General features: G+C 37.8%; 1 non-coding gene across 1 annotated transcript; it reads left to right on the plus strand.

Annotated features, from left to right (window-relative positions):
* Nucleotides 1-11309: 11309 nt before the first annotated feature.
* On the plus strand, nucleotides 11310-11416 carry LOC145128089 (small nucleolar RNA R71). Its single transcript, XR_013716691.1, has one exon. It is a non-coding gene; the product is annotated as a small nucleolar RNA R71 (small nucleolar RNA).
* The last annotated feature ends 386 nt before the right edge of the window (nucleotides 11417-11802 follow it).

Consider the following 11802-nt stretch of genomic DNA (forward strand, 5'->3'; position numbering starts at 1 on the left):
GTCAATCCCAAATTAGTGTGCTGGTTAACCACGCACGCTCCACTAACGTTTGACAGGGGTACAAAGTGTAATTCCATGGAATAGCATCATTTTCACATTTTACCCTAAAGTAACTAAGAGTGGGAATTTGTAAAACAATGTAGTTACTTTAATATTTCCATTATACTTATAATGAGGAATTAAGTGCCCTATCCTATCCGTTCGGCTAACGACCCTCCACCAGTCAAGCAAGCGGTAGATGTGAGTGTACATCCATTAAGCGCCATTTTATAGGCAGCAACCTTATACCCACCTTATAGACTGGCTTCGTGAATGAGGCCTACTAGCGATAAGACTAGCTTATTCTTATACATATATATAATAATTAATCTTATAATATCATAATTGTATAAGGGTGTATTTTAAAACATTTTAAAATACTAGTGTCTTTGTTGCATTTAAAATTTTCGAAAATTAGACAATTTAATTTAAAATTTTAAACACCAAAAATCTTTGATTTAATAATTATCAAAATTAAACAATTAATTTAAATTATTAAATCATGAAGGATTATCATAAAATTAAACAATTAATTTATCCTAATCCTTTTTATCCCCTAGATTTCGAAATTTATGGAAAGGATAATTCAAGATCTTCAATTATCTAGTTTAAACAATTAAGTTGATAATCACAAAGATGGCATTATCCAAATCCCTAAAATTTTGGGATCTTGTCTTGGGGGGCAAGGGATTTTCGAAATCCCTAGGGTTTCATAACCCTAATTTCGAAATTTGGAGGCTAGACAAAAAAGTTTAAGAACCCTACAAAAAATCGCCAACTAGGGTTTCTTAACCCTATTTTCGAAAACCACCAAGCCTTAGGGTTTACTTGCCATAAACCCTAATTTGTCAACTTCATAATATGTATCAAATCAAATTGAAAACAAAAACCAAAGGCTCTGATACCACTGATAGGTTTTATACAAACAATCCTATGTGTGCATGCAACCCTAATTGGATCTATGTTTTCACTATAAGACATACAACTATATGAACACAAAATAAACCCTAGCATGCTTCTATAATTTTCGAAAATCATATAGAAGTGTAGAAGACATACCTTTGTTGTTATATTGCAATAACAACTAGTTTCCTTGATCTCTTGAACTCTTGAAAGCAAGCACCACAATTGTAGTGCCTCTAATGGCTCACAAACACCTTGAAGCAAGAAGGCAATTAAGAGAGAGAGGGGAAGGATGCTAATTTCGGCCCTAGGGTTTCCCTTGGAATCAAGTGGCCTAAAATTGAAGCATAGGGCATCTATTTATACTGTAGGGTGCTAGGGTTTCAGTCTAAACCCTAATGGATAGCTTAGCCACCAAGCAGCCCAAGTAACCTTCTGGAATGAGGCCCTTGGACGAAAATATGATGATCCCTCATCATAATTTCGTTCCCCCTTAGTCCATAAGGTTTCCCAGCCCAAAACTCAACTATCACACATTTGACAGTTTATACCCCTTTATTTAATTAATCTCTTTTAGTCACCAAATTAATTCCTAATTAATTTATGACTAATACTAATTAAATAAATATGATTTCTCCTTTAATATATTATTCTTATAATATATTAATAAACCATAATATCTTCTCTCTCATATCAAATTACCTTGTCAAGTTGCTTTGGTGAAGGCAACCCAAAAGGACCATGCACACTCGGGTCAAGTACATACCAAATATAGTTACGGACTTAGACACTAATCCAACAGTATCAACAAACAAGCCTAGGCTCTGATACCACTGAAGGGTTTTGAGCATTCTAACACTCCTAAGTGTACATGTAACCCTAGAAAAACCTTGGATCTATGTTTGTCTAAAATACATGCAAAATACTTTTTCCAAGGTTCATAATCCTATCTAGCATACATGGGGAACTTTGAACATAAAAGATGGCTAGAATTACATACCTTGTAGATGATTTGATTCCTTAAAAAAAACCTTGAGAGCCTAGCAGCCCAAGTGTGACGCCTCAAATGTTTCACACAACACCTAATGCGTTGGAATGACTTTGAGAGAATGTAGAACATTTCTAAATTCGACTTGCCCTCTATTCTTTTGGTGTAGCCGATTTTGGTGGATGTTATGTTCTTTATATAGTGTGTTACACTTAGGTTTACACCATGTAAACCCTAATGTAACATGGCTCTTCATTTCCATGACCCATGGGTTTGTAACTCCCATGGAGCATCCATGGAGCATCCTATGGACCTTAGCCCAACTAGATAAACCATGGAGCATCTAAGCTACTATACAAGTATGGATGATTTACACAATCAACCCATATATTTAATTAGTCTCCTTTTGATCACTTAATCAATTCTAGATTAATTCTTGATCAATACTATCTAAATAATATTATTAATATATTAGAACTTATAATATATTAAGAAACCACAAGTGTTATTTCTCTCATTTAGTCTACCCAAATGCATGATGCCATGCAACCCAAATGGACCATGCCGGGTCGGGTCAAGTACATACCAGAAATAGTTATGGACTTAGACACCTTATCCAACAACTACACCACTCCACTACCCAAGATTCCCTTGGTCCCCTCCATGCCTCACATGATTCAAATTTGGCCAATCATGTTCAAGATTTAAATATGGATAGTTCAAGCCCAAAATAAGAATCCATGACCCATCTTCACAAGAACACTTCATGCAAATCTTCAACTTTTTAAGCCCAAATCTCCTTTGATGGATCCGTAAAGCCCAATAATGCATCGTCAAGCTTACCAAGCCCAACTCCAGTCAAACTGCAACCACAACGAGCTCGAAAACCCTACAAAATACCTCATGCAAAATAGAAAGTACCAGATACGATCCATGATAAAGAAAAATAAAATACATTGCAATACTAATAAAAATACCTAAAAAAATCTAAAAAAACTAATAAAATTAAGGAAATAAAATAAACTATCAAATCACCCCAAGCTTAAACCTAACTTGTCCTCAAGTTAGAACAAGACTAAAATGAGCTCGGGATGAGCTAAACTAAAAATGGAAAAATAAAGATACCGTAGAACTTGGTCAACATCAGTCATCATGGTCAGAATTAGTCTTTCATGGACCCTACACATCTTTAAAATGTTCCCCACTTTAGAGCCATAAATCACATTCTCAAACCACTTGAAGGGCGAATAGATCACGTCTGGATGTAGTCGCGGTGTGCAACACAAAGGAAACAGAGGAGGCGCCAAGTGGGGGCACTTTAAATCACCAATACAAACCATAATGCATGAAGGAAAGGCGCCTCTTCACGTACGATGATTCCTACATTTGTCAGGCTAACGTGTATAATAACAAAATAGGGTTTTGCAGCACGGCCTCCGGGCAAACATCCGGTTTCAGAACCCTTGTATTGTCCTTTACAGTCTACCGTCTCATCTTCATTGCCTTTTCTCACCAAAATCAAAAATAAAATAAAAATAATAAAAAATATACTTAACCTAAGTCTAAACCTAACAACTTAAATATTCAATCTTGAACTTATGTTATTGGACTTTAGTCTCTTTGCTGCTCGATGTTCTGTCTTTTTTTTTGAGGAAAGTCATGAACTTGGATTCTTGTTCTTCTTTTTGCGTTGCTCTTTTTCTTCATTGTTTTTGTTACTTTTCTTTAATCTTCTTCATTCTCTCTTATTGTCTTCGCTTTTCCAATTTCTTCGTTTTTTTGTGTTTTCTTCTTGTGTTTCGTCTTGGAAGGTCTAAGGAATTTCACCATGTAACATAGGACTCCAATAGTCAAAATGGAGTAATAGATAGAGGCTAACATGAACACCTAATGATCACTGACAATGTGTCAAGATCTACCAAAAACGGTGCGGAATGACTCAAGAATGGGTGTTACCGAAAAAACTTGGTCCCAAAAGATGTGAATTGGGGGACCCGCCTCAAAGTTCATCAAGCACCTCAATGCAAGGTGTGATAAACAAAATCTATCTAACTATCTACTCTACACCCCTAGAAAAATGATGACCTATCCTAAAAAGGTGGTGAGAATCTAACTAAGCAAGGCTCGGACGAGACTCAGGAGTACTAAGGGGTATTCCCCCCAAAACCAAGATGCAAGTCTTCAATGTCTTCAAAATACCTTACCAGGATACTCTTTGCTCACACGTATCGGTTTGACCAACCACATCCCTCTACACCTAGAGCCATATAAGCTACTTGCATCTGACCCCCACAGAAGCGGTCTCAAAGTGGTCTGTGAGGCTCAAAATGTGTCCCATTTGACAAATACAAAGAATTCCATATCAAGACCAGGGACTAATATATGATTCAATACTTATGACTCAGCGCTATGGTACCTGTGGGGATCAGAAGACAAGAGAGAACAAAAATGCATGAACTTAAACTAGAATGCATCTAAAAAGTATGAAAATTAGAAAAGAAAGAAAACAAAATATGCAATATTGTTGAATTTTTTTATGCAATTTCTTATGAATGACCAAGATGACTTACTCTAAATGCAACTATATACAACCTAAATGAAAAAAAGATAAAGAATACCTCACCCCAAGATTAAAATTAATCATTGTCCTCAATGCTTAGGATGAAATTAAGGAAAGATCATACTGAGATCAAGGTGGTGGACACACGCGAGGACGGTATGGAAGCAACACATGGGTCAAACAATAATATATGGATGGAGTTCTTGGCCACTTAAATACACATGGGAGAAATCTTGGTCGCGCAAAGGAAGCTGGTGCAATGACTCGGAATTTTCTTATGAAGTGGAAAATTTGTGCGGGCGAGGGGGCAGTCTCGTAGGTCGTTGCGCGGCTGAGGGGGCAATCTCGCCAACTTTATGCGGGTGGGGGATCAGTCGCGTGCGGACATTATAATGTACCTCTTGTTGGAGTAATTTTTGAGCTTGGGCTTGCGCGACTGGGGCTAGGTCGCGCATCGTTTGCACGGGTACCCACGCAAGTTGCAGATTTTTGACACTTTTTGCAATTTTTCACTCCACAAGCTCAGGTTTCTTCCATACTTTACCAAGATCATTTTAAACCTCTAGATGCTTATTTTTGACCAACTTCATGCCTTGAAACATTTAAACTTCAAGCGGAGATTATTTATTCACAATGCATTTATTTAACGTCTTTGCCAAGACATAGTCCCTCTTCCTTCAACCTTCATAAATCGGAGTTTCCAATGTTACGTTGTCGAATTCTCCCGTGTAAAAGCCTTCGTAAAATGGTTTCAAATGGTGCCCATTCACTTTGACGATTTGGTTCGGTTCCAAACTATTGATTTCAACCACACCATGATCAAACACTTTTATAACAATGAAAGGTCTATGCCATCGAGATCGCAATTTTCCCAGAAATAACTTCAAACGCGAATGATAAAGAAGAACTTTTTGACCCGAAACAAAGTGATTTTGGGTTATGTGCTTGTCATGAACCACATTTTTCTTCTTTTTGTACTTTTTGAACCTTTTAATTATCTTCTTCTTGATCACTTCTATCATTGGAGGATGTGTACGTGGGTGGATTATGGAATGGGGCATCTTGTTTGGAGAATGAGATAAGGAAACTTGAGAGACATCTTTCCTTGTTGACTTGCTTACTTCCAAAGTATTCACAATCTTTTCAACTTCGGAGTCCAATGTAAACATTTCCAGTGTTTTCTTCAAACTTTCACAATCAAGGTTCATATTGAGTATCATCTCCAAAATATCCCCATGAGACAAATCAAACACTTATTGGGTTATTGGCTGAATTACATCAACCCGATACAATGGAGAAATGTTGCTAGGGTACATCACTTCTTTAAAGATTTTGAAGTGAATGGTTTCTCCATCGAACTCTGATGTGTGTAAAACCCAACTAGTTTTAATCCTACTTTTAATTATAAAATAAACACACAAAGGCAGTGGACCTATCAATTGTGGTAAAGTTAAATAAATAGGATATCGAACACAGGGAACGGAAAATTAAAACTAAAAGCTAATATTATCTAAAAATTAAGTAATAAAGGGGGTTTTCTCTAGTTTTCCAAGGCTAGAAACTTACTAACTAACACTTAGACTAATTAACTAAAAACTAGATAAGCAAAGATTCAACTAAATTCAATAATGAAGGGAACTTCTGTTTAGTTCAACTCAATTGATCATATGGTTGATATTATGGCAATAGTGCAATGGATTGATTCTTCTATTGGCTACCGATTCAAGTGATTAGATTCACGTTCGCTGCACTAATCCTTAGAGAACAAACTAACTCAAACAGTGGCCAGTTGTCTAATTTAATTCAATTCACTAGGTTATTTATTCGGGTTAATTTAGACTTGTAATGGTTAACTAATTTGGTCCTTTAATTAACCTCTTATTGATGGTCATCACACAAGCTCACACATGAATTTACCTATTTTTCTATTAATTCTAGTTTCACAGTCGCTAATCCTAATCATATAATAAAGTGGTCACATAAATTATATGAGGTAACAATTAAGAGATGTTCATGCAGCTTAATTATCTTCCTATTAACAGAAAAATAGTTATCATTCACACATAAGGTTCTTTAACAAGCTAGAATTAACAAAATACCAATATTAAATCAATCCTACCATAGATCAAACCATAGTCTCAATATTGTCTCCCCAAACAGAAGTTAAAAGGTTTTAGCGCATGATTGAAGTAATTGACATCACAAAAACGAAATCTAGAAGTCTTAACATAATGAAAAAACAATAGATTGAAGTAAGAATGATGTGAATTTGCCTCAAATCTCCTTCGGAATTGGGTTTAGGGTTGTATCTCAGTTCTCTAGATCTCTTCCTGACTCTAATTTGCAGCTTGCTTCTCCCCAAGGGTTTCAGAATTCTTTGTGTCGATCTGAAGAGTCGTTTTTATAGATTCGCCCAGACTCGCCGAGTCCATGACTGACTCGTCGAGTCTATCACTTAATTCCCGTGCACGATAAGTCAAGGAGTCTTTATCTTTTCGAATCTTCGATGCGACTCGCCGAGTAGTCGACCCTACTCGCCGAGTACCTTGTGTTTTTAGCATTTTTCTTCTTTGCTCAACTCCCAAACTCCCAACCGCTTCTCCTGCTTCCTTTTGCTTCCGAGCTTCGCTTTTGGACTGAAAACATAATTCAAACACTTTTAAGTATCTTTTGTCCATGATATGCAATAAATTAGCTAATAAACGATAAAAATCTATACTTAATATAAGGCTAAGTATGCAAATATCAAAATACCCCACACTTGACTTTTGCTTGCCCCCAAGCAAAACTGAATTTTAGCACATTAGAATCATATAGGACAACTCCAATCGAACCCAACCATTATTCCAAGACCGCAACGCGTGCATTTGTGTCTAAAATTTCCTAAAACCCCCCAATATTCCAAATACTTACAATCCTCATAAACATTCACCCACTTATCCCGAACAATGCTCATTTTATGCATCCCTCCGAATCCATCCGCAGAAAACCTCCTATCCTCAAGGTATTTTGGTTGAGCAAACCAAGCATACATAATCTAGAAAATTACAACTTTTCGATACCACTATGGAGCTATTGGAATTCTTCACTTCTTTGATAATTTGATCTTGATTTCTTTGAATTCACCACCTTCTTTGTTTGATTTTTTGGCATCTTCAACTTTTTAAATCTTCGGAATTTTGATCTTTTGATCTTTACTTTAACTGCTCCAAAATTCTTACAACTTTTCTTGTAATTCTCTCTTTTTTTTACATGTATCTCACTTTTTTTCACTCAAAACCTACATGCTTAAGCAGGGGCGCTCAACTTCATCCTTTATTGGTTAAAGTAGTAGTCTTCCTGGATACATTTCAAGTACACGATGCTAAATATATTGCATCCTTCGGGCTAAGCGAGGTCGTGTTTTTGTCCGATGATTTCACTGGAATAAGGAAGCCACAAATGCACTAGAACGTATATAGGCTCAACTAAACATTTGGGTCTTCATGCAATTATCAACATAATTCCAACATGGAATCCTAATTACTTTTACCAAAATTTTCTAAATTAAGTCCTAAGCAACATTTCTGGTATGCAATTTTTTTTTAAAAATATACCTAAATTAGGATATTAGAATTCTAAATTTACTAAGATGTAACCAATCCCCTACCCCACACTTAATTCATGCAATGTCCTCATTGCATGTAATGCATGAAAAAAAAAATAAGGAGAGAATTGGAACAAACTCCCCTGGGATAGTAGTGGCGAGGTTGATATCTCTTCTCTTCAGCTCCAACTTCAATCGACTTTAGACATGGGAACAGCTCATCCATGTCTTGGGTGTCAAAATCTCGTGTGGTACAGTCTTTATAAAAGCTCCAAATATAAGGGAAAAACTCTTGGAAATGCTCGGAAAATGATCTTCAAAGAATAGAACCAATGCCCATATCAAATGCCATCAAATCTTCAGCTCAAAAGTAAGAAGAATGAGCGACTCGTCGAGTAAGTATGTAGACTCGCCGAGTGGAAACGTAAATGGCAGAAGAATCGTGAATTTTCACATGGACTCAGCGAGTCCATAAGATGCACTCGGCGAGTAGACCGCTGTGTGACAAAAATTTTATTCTGCCCAAGTCCGTTTCTGATGGGGGTTATAGAACTAATACTTTCCCTCATTTTTCTTCAGTGAATAAACACTCTATAACCCTTCTATCAATTGGACTCATAGCTTGACTCAAACTTCGTTTCCTCTCTTGCCTAGATTCGATTTCTCGCTTCGTTAGCCTTGACTCTAGAACCTCACATGCAATCCTAAGCTTCAAACTGAAAAGATCAAAACAACACACAAGTAATAGAAAAAGGAAAACAAACATCAAAATTAAAATCCTAAATTACCCTAATAAACTAGAAGTTTAAAAAGAAAAAGAAAAGCAAACTCTAATGAGGGGTTGCCTCCCGCAAGCGCTTCTTTTTGAAGAGTCTTTAGCTGGACTCCCTCCCATCTACGTTTCTTCACTTTCCTGCATCGGGAATGCACGCCTAATCTTTTGCGGTTTATACTTTGTCTTGTAGGCGTGTATCTTCCTCTTATATGCCCGTCTCAATTCTTCTTTCTTTTTCCTTGTGGCATTTTCTTCAATTCCATGCGTGTTCCGTTTCCCAAACTTCTTTTTCTTCACCCCATTCTTTGGCCCCATCTTTTGTACTTCTCCTTTTACAAACGTAATTACTTCATAATTGGAAAAGACTCGTGCTCGAGGTTTGGTTGCATGTGACTCAATGGATGAGTTATCATCACTCCCAGCCTTTGCATTCTCCCTTTCTTCCAAGCTTGCCTCCTTATCAAGTCGCCTTTCTTCATCTCTTTGTATCATCGTATCAAGGCAACCTACTTGAACATTTTGGAAGTTACAATACTTTTTAACACTTTCGCTTTTTGCTGCTGGACCTTCCAAAGGATCTGGAAAAATCTTCATGACAAGATCAGGCACTGGACTAGTAAATAGCAGGTCAAGGTTGCCCACACTTCTGAACTTTTCGACTGGACTCGTCGAGTCTATCGATTCGACTCGGCGAGTCGATGTGCATTCCTTACTTTCCATCGATTTTTCTGAATCAGTTCCCTTCAACAGCTTCTCTATCTCCTCTAAGTCTTTCTCAGCATCACCATTTCCTCCAGACGATAGTAGAAATTTATTTGAATCTTCTTTTTGTAAGAGTGCAAGTTCTTTTTGTAGTATTTCATCATCCAAATCAATGGAGGAAATTTCTTCTTCTCTTGTTTCTTCTTGCTTATCCTCTTGTATAGCCTTAAACACTACCGACTCATCTCCTACCCTCAATGTTAGTGTGGACTCGCACATATCTACCAATGCACATGCGGTATTCAAAAATGGTCTTCCCAAAATAGTTGGAATTTTGGGGTCTTCTTCCATGTCAAGCACTACAAAATCCAAGGGGAATACAAATATGTCCACTTTTATGAGAAGATCTTCACAAACACCTCTTGGATGAATGATTGTCTTGTCCGCTAGATGGATCTTCATATTAATAGGCTTTGGCTCCGGTAGATTCAACTTCTTGAAGAAAGAGTATGGCATTAGATTAATACTTGTACCCAAATCGGTCAATGCTTGAGTAACAAGTATATTTCCAAATTGACAAGGAATCGAGATGCTTCCCGGATCACCCTTCTTTTCTGGTAGCTCATCTAATACTAACTCCGCTACTTCAGCCATATCTTTTCTAGCAGCAAAGAGACCCTTAAGCAAGTTTAAATATTTAGGTGTTTGAAGCATCGTTTCAGCAAATGGGATGTTGACTTGAAGGGCTTTAACATGTTCCATGAAAGTTCTATACGCTTTAGCCTTTTCATCAGGTATGGCTCGAATTGGAAATGGCAAAGGTGGCCTGTAAGTCTTTAAGTAAACAACATTTCTGTCTTTAGACCTTGGACTCGTCGAGTCCATTAGAGGGACTCGACGAGTCGTGTCGGGTTTGGCTGAACTCGACCCTTCTGTCTTTTCTGCAGGCACCTTAGTTGAGACCTTCTGTGCAGGGGTCAGAGGAGTGAAAATTTCTCCAAAACTAGATGTTATAGCATTCACATTCTCCATCCTCGGATTATTCTCGGTTTTACTTGGAAGTTCACCCGGTCTTCTCTCGTTCACTTGATGTGCTAGTTGCCCAAGCTATTTTTCAATGTTGAGAATAGATGCTTGCTGATTCCTAAGTATTGTTCTGGTCTCTTGTATTGCAACATCATGATCATTGTGTCTCTTTTCGGACGCAGCTATAAATCTAGTAAACATTTCTTCCAAATCAGCTTTCCTTTCCACAGCCGGTTCATCCTTTTGATAGAAACCCCTCTCTTTTTGCTTGTATTTTTCTTCCTTTGCCTTTTTGTATTCTTCGTACGGGAGCCATTCCTTCTTGGGTTTCCGCCAATTTTCATCGTATCTGTCGCCACTTGAATAGAATACTTGCGCCTTCTTTTTTCCATTTTCATCCAAGTCACATTCTTTAGTTAAGTGAGGTCCCCTACAATTTTCACATCCTACCCGGATAGCATGGATTGTTTGATCCATCTTTGTCATTCTCCTATCTAAACTGTCTAGTTTAGCCATCATTGTTGCCATGCCATCGTTAACCGTGTTCACTACCCCCCTACTTACTTCATTTCGCGGGTTATGGTATTCTCTAGAATGTTTAGAGAACTCTTCAATTAGTTCTTTGATCACTGGGGGTGGCTTATTTGTGAGCGGGCCTTGCGAGTCAAGTAATTGTCTTGTTGTGACATTGACTCCGTCATAGAAGATGGAGACTTCTTGTTGGCTGTTAAGGTCATGGTGTGGGCAATTTCTTAGCAAACTTTTGTACCTCTCCCACGCCTCATAAAGGGACTCTCCGGGTTGTTGCTCAAAGTTAGCAATGGCCTTCTTCAACTTGGCTATTTTAGAAGGTGGGCAAAAGTGGTCAATAAATTCTTCTTTCATCTTAGCCCATGTGGTGATGGAACTGGGTGGGAGTGACTTGAGCCAATCTTTTGCAGCACCCTTGAATGTAACTGGAAGCATGCGAAGTAGCTGGGTCTCGCGAGGCACATTTGGAACATTAAAGTAATCAACTACGTCATTGACTTCATCCAGGTGTTTATAGGCGTCTTCGTGATTTTTCCATAGAAGGGAATCTCCTTTAGTTGAGCGAGTATGTGGCCCTTTAGTTCGAAAGTAGCAGTAGCGGGAATTGCGGGTTGCACAAGTCCCGGGCCGGTATCGTCACGCATCTTCTTCTTCCATTCCCCCATGGGGATTTCATCAATGTTAGCCATGAG

The sequence above is a fragment of the Lactuca virosa genome, chromosome 7 (assembly GCF_052849685.1).
Source record: "Lactuca virosa cultivar CGN04683 chromosome 7, Lactuca_virosa_CGN04683_v6, whole genome shotgun sequence".
Lineage (NCBI taxonomy): Eukaryota > Viridiplantae > Streptophyta > Magnoliopsida > Asterales > Asteraceae > Lactuca > Lactuca virosa.